A 6,000-nucleotide genomic window follows, 5' to 3' on the forward strand; every position below is an offset into this window, starting at 1 on the left:
ATAGGCTATCTTCCCAGTCACCTTTCCTTGATTCCAGACATTTAAATAATCATTCTGCTCCATGTTATCTCCTCTTTATGCAGTCTGTTGGGGATAAAAGCTTCAGTAGCAGGTTTCCACTCTTACTCCTCCTATTTCAGAGACTCTGGAGGCAAAATCTCCAATCCATCTAATCTTTTGGTGTGTGGGAAGCTTGTTGTAGACACAAGAATTATTACTGTTGTTTATTTGTACAGGGTCATCCATTTGTCTGGCCCTTTACAGAAACAATCAGTTTAAAACATTAAATCCTGCTAGAGACATACAATCTAAAGATATGACAGAATAATTATAAACAAATTATGCAAGTAAAATACACTACTATAGAATCAACTGACACATAATCAAATATAAAATTACAAAACAATGTTAATATAAAATTCCAAATACTTTAGCAAACAGGAAGGTCTTCAGTTCAGATTAAAAACTAGCCAAGGAGGAGGCAGTCTGCAAATATTCAGGGAGGCTATTCCAGGATTACGGTGCAGTAAGTGAAAAGGGATGAAGCTGAGCCCGGGAAAAGGAAACCCTTGGTTGGGTAAGAAGCCCAGAGTTCCTGGAATGGAGATTTCAAGCAGGCTGATAACAAGAAATAAAGGCTGACAGATGGGTGGTGGTGACTAGGTTGTGTAACGCCTTAAACATCAGAAGCAGCAGCTTATACCAAGTCCTATATGGCTTCTCATGGACAGCTTCTTGTGGACACAAGCAGAGAGCAAGTGTGTCAGGGTGTGTTGGGGGACTGCTTATCACCACCACTGAAGAGCAACCATAGGAGCTACTTTCCAAACAGGACTTCCTTGGGGAAGCTGGGGGAGAGAGAGAAGCACATTTACTGCTATAGTGGTCTCCTGTGTGAGACAATTAGGAATCATACAACCGATCCTGCACATCCATGACATGTCACGTTGTTTGAGGCATATGAGCAAAATTAAATTTTTCTACTAAAGGGTTGACACTGGAATAAAATCAGGTCCCCACTTTGCATTTCATATGTAGTTTAATCCTTTTTTTGAATATGGCTAAATAAAATAGCATATTAGGTTCCAAAGAAGCCTCAACACTGCCTAACAAGACGTGTGAGCCCTCCTGAAAATATCCCAGCTAAGGCACCCCACAGCTTTTAGTTGCTAGCCAAACCAGAAAAAAATATCTGTGTTGCTCATGTGCTTCTAACAACAGCTTTTCACAACATTAAAATAAACATTAACACTTCTTATTGTTGTCAGTTCAAGATTTGGCTTTAACAGCAATCTGAGATGCAGAAATTTCATCCAGGCATGAAGATAAATTATGGGGAAACATCTCCCATTTAATTTTTGTGTTTCAGTCTGCAGAGCCAATTAAAAGGAAGCCCCACAAAATGCTAAATGATGTTCCATTCCCTATTCTAGTATGCTAACTTTATATGCCAAAATGCTGACTCACATGGTAAATACATTTTGATGTGATATGGCATTGGCATGCATACAATGTAAATACAAGGACAAGCACTTTAGCATGGCCTCCATCACATCTATTTCAAGCCTGAATAGCAATATATGGCACTAGCAATCAGAACTGTCAAATAATATTGGCTATGCTAAATGTGTTTTCAAGACAACAGCAACATTGCTGGGTAAGCCCCTGCAATCCTATCCCTTCTTGGGGGTTCTTGATCATCAAGCACTTAAGTTGCCATCAGCACTTCCAGGAATTCTACTATTATGCACACACACAAAAATCCATATTGTAGAAGTATGGATTGTAATTACAACCATAAAAGCTGAATCATAGTTTCTGTCATCTCTAGCAGTGATTTTTAACCTCTTCTTTAACAGGGACTCCCTTTACATATATTTTGTTGCTGTGGATCCTCAAGACTTAATTCAAGATTTAAAATCAATAACGATGACAGACAGACAGACAGACAGACAGACAGACAGAGTGGGCCCTTGGTATCTGCTGAGATTTGGTTCCAGGACCCCTTATGGATACCAAAATCTGTGGGTGTTCAAGTCCCATTAAATACAATGGATAATAAAATGGCAAAATCAAGGTTTAATTTTGGAATATATATATATCAAAGCCTTTATTGCAGTCAACAGACCTCCAGGCAATTAAAAAAAATTAAAAATTAAAAACAGAGCAAAATATTTCTAGGCTGTGGATGCTTAAATCTGTGGATATCGAGGGGCAACTGTAATAAACAGTGAACCATTAACAATTACATCATCTGTTAAACGTTCCTGCAGAGGCACCAAGAAGAAGGGAAGACTTTTCTTCTGCTTCTTCCTGCCACTTTGCCGCTGGAGGGGATTGAACGGCAACACGCAAATCCGGCTAACTAGCCCGCCTTTGCCTTTTCTCCTCTCATAGGCCATTATCAGACGGAGGTTTTTGCAGCTGAGATTCAGGATGACTCCTGGTTCAGCTATGCAAATTCATGTCATAATGTAACTGTTTTATCACACCTGGTTGCCCTTCCAAATTGAGGTAGCATAAAATCCAAGGCAATTCATGTGATGCGGATTCATGCAAAGCAGACTGAGTGCAAATTGTATTACCACATCGGTGCATACCATGCGGACCCTTGCACATGCTCAGTGGGGGTATGAACACATCGTGAACATTTGCACTTCCAGGGTGAAGAAGGGGGCCACTTCCTGGTTCCACTTTCATGTGAATGCTAGTCTCACATGAATGACAGCTTCAGGTTCTATGGGCTTTAGAGTCCGTTTTGGCACCCCAACTAGCACTCTTTCTCTGGGATATATTCTCCTTTTTTCCCAGTCACACAAGGAGCCTTTCTATGGGAGATATGGTCCCCTGTGGCACCCAAACTAGCACTCTTTCTCTGGGATATATATGCTCTGTTTTTTCCAGTGACACAAGCAGCCTTCCTCAGTGGCATCAGAAACAGCCGCTTTCCTCCTCTTCGCCAGCATGTCTCCTGTCCTGTTAAAATGTGAATACATTCATTCGCCAGTAGCTCTCTGCCCTTTCCCCAGCAGCATCAGAAACAACCGCATTTCCCCTCGGCAGCAATGGAACCGAGGGGGGGGAGTACTGGAAGCAAATGGGGCAATATTGCAGCACAGCATGATGGGAAATGTGGGACCTTGGAGGTTTGGGGGGTGTACCAGGACAGAAGCAAAGTTGCATTCTACACCAGACCAATTCGGAGTAAAATCGAAGTAAGCTTAAATGCGAATTCTGTGAATTCACTTTTTTCTGAATTGATTGAAATGAGGAGTCACTTTGGAATCACTGCGGAAGTGCCATGAAAGGAGTGCCCATAGAAAGGAATCATGTGTGATAACACATCACGTTATTGTGTGAATTCTCATAGTTGGACCCGCAGTCATGTCAGATCTCAGCTGCAAAAAGCTGCAAAAACCTCCATGTGATAAACACCATAGTGGCTGCTCCATTCCAGAGAGGAGGCAAGCTGAACAGCTGAGTGATAAAAGAGTGGCCACATGAGAGGAGCCAAGGCAAAGGATGGCTGGGCCTGTGTGTTGCTGTTCAATATGTACTTTATTTATCTGCTCTGAGACTGGAGTGGATTGAATTGGTGCACCTCAGAAGTGGGGGAATCACAAAGCTCTATCCAAAAAGGACTTGTGCATATGAAAGTCAACTCTTTTCCCCTTGCAGCCTCATCTTGGTCTCCTCTTCTCCTGATGAAGAAGGTTAAAAAAAAAAAGGGGGGGGGGAGGGTTGAAGTGTTTCTGATAGGAGACTGGACTGCTTCCAGCTAGAAAGACTGGGAGGGAGAAAAGCAAAGGCTGACTGCAAGTCAACTCTGCTGTCATTCAGCACTCAGACCACCTCCTCAGAGCAGCCACATAACAGGCAAGACTCAGGCCAACCAAGGCATGTCAATGTTTGCCCCGGCTTTTGTCATGTGGCTGTTCCACTGTAGGGAGGAGGTGGTCTGAGCAGACTCCAAGCCTTTGCAGACCTCCTGTGAGGACACTGTGGCCCCCTGAGGGTCTACACAGACATAGGTTAAGAACCACTGATCTTTACCAGAAGGGCAACCTCTTTTTCATTCAGGACTTCAATATAATATTAATGATAAATGCTTTATAATACATATGATAAATAGCCATCTTTCAGTCCATTTTGGGAGAAAGGCAGGATATAAATCCCATGAAGTAAATAAATAAATAGTCATATACTTATATATGAATATACATATGCACTTGATCTAGATGCAATGTGTTGTTCTATGGAGAAATTAACATATACTGTAATGTATTGACACAAAATATCTACATTTCCCAGTGCAATTTAACCAGGAATCTGCAGGAAATGGTTTGCAGAGCACATACTGTATAACACACAGTTTCTACAGCAAACATTTCTTGCCTAGGACGGATCAGTACCTTCTTTAAGCCTGTTCAAGTCCCATAACATTTGCTTCGGAATTAAGTATAATGGATGTGATGCTTTGGAACAATTATGATACAGGGCTGTTTGTATTAGCAAACCCAGCTAGTGATTGTACACAAAATGGGCCCATTAAAAACATGAAGTATCACTATGCTCATGGAAAACCCCAAGAGTTACAGAAGTACAGTACAAATAATCTTTAAAAAACAACATAAACACAACCCCTGTAATGACTGGGCCTCCAGGCGTTTGAAGACTTCTGTCAGGCAATAAAGAGAGAAGCTAGGAGGGAGGTACCTGCAAATCAGTAATTACATCACAGCTGATGGAAACTCCACTTGGCCAATCAGTGAGCAGGAGTGAGTTTCTTCCAGAAGCTTCCAACAGAGGGATATATAAAAGGCCTCTGAGATCAATTGGAGGAGCTTCTGCAGTGGGCAATCTGAAGTGAGAGTAACTCTCTTGATGTGGGTCTTGCCAGTTGGGAAAATTGTAGTGTTGAGCCTGTGTCAAGAAAGCATCCTTCAGGAAGGTAGTTTGTGCTAGGCCAAGGCCAGTAACTACATCTCAAACCCATTTATTTTTTTTTTTTTTATTATATATTTTTGAAAGTATAACAGCTTTTTCTTTTTCTTTTACATTGATTGTACATTTTCCATTTCCTCCCCACAATACATACAGATGAACATACAATCATGTTCTTATTCCCACTTATCATTTATACATTCTTCTTTTTCTTAAATAAAACTTCCATCCTCTGGAAACTTACTTTCATATTGACATTTGAATCTGTTAATCTTAAAATTATAAATCGATGTTCAACCAGTTCCTTCACCTTTTCTAGTTTATATTAATATCTGCTGATTTCTTCCAAATTAAACATGAATTTTTCCATATTTGCCTATTGTTTGGTTCTTTAACTCAAAACTCTTTTGTATTTCTGGCCATACATCATTTTTTCAACCTGGAGTATTCCTTTCTTATGTTTCTGTTATAATTCGTCGTTACCTAGCTCTATTTTTGCAGTTTTATCCTGTGTTTTCTACATTCGATCAGTATTATCTTTGACTATTTACAAGAATATTCTTCTTCCTTTACATGCTAATATTTTTCATATTAAGGCCTATTTATCTTATTAGAGATTTCTTGTTTACATACCCAGCAGTATATTGCTATACATTAGTATTACAGGCTTTTCATAATATACATTTCCATTTAATTTTTAGAAAATTATAAAAAATTTTCCAGCATGATTGTACTTCTTCTTCTGTTTTGTCTTTCATCCATGCAGTTAATCTGTCCATTTCAGCTGTCTCGTAGAGCTTGATAATCCATTTTTCTAAAGATGGTATTTTTGTGCTCTTCCAGAATTTCGCATATGTTATTCTTGCACAGGCTAATGCATAAAATATGAGTCTACCATTTAATTTCATCAATTCATTATCTACCATTCCCAACAAAAACACTTCTGGAGTAAATGGGATTTCAAGTTTTAAATCTATTCTCAGACATTTATATATACCAATCCAATATTGTCTTGCTAACTTACACGTCCACCACATATGAAAATAAGATCCAGTT

The sequence above is a fragment of the Sceloporus occidentalis genome, unplaced genomic scaffold, assembly GCF_023333645.1.
Source record: "Sceloporus occidentalis isolate IW3139 unplaced genomic scaffold, rSceOcc1.0.p SCAF_1, whole genome shotgun sequence".
NCBI lineage: Eukaryota > Metazoa > Chordata > Lepidosauria > Squamata > Phrynosomatidae > Sceloporus > Sceloporus occidentalis.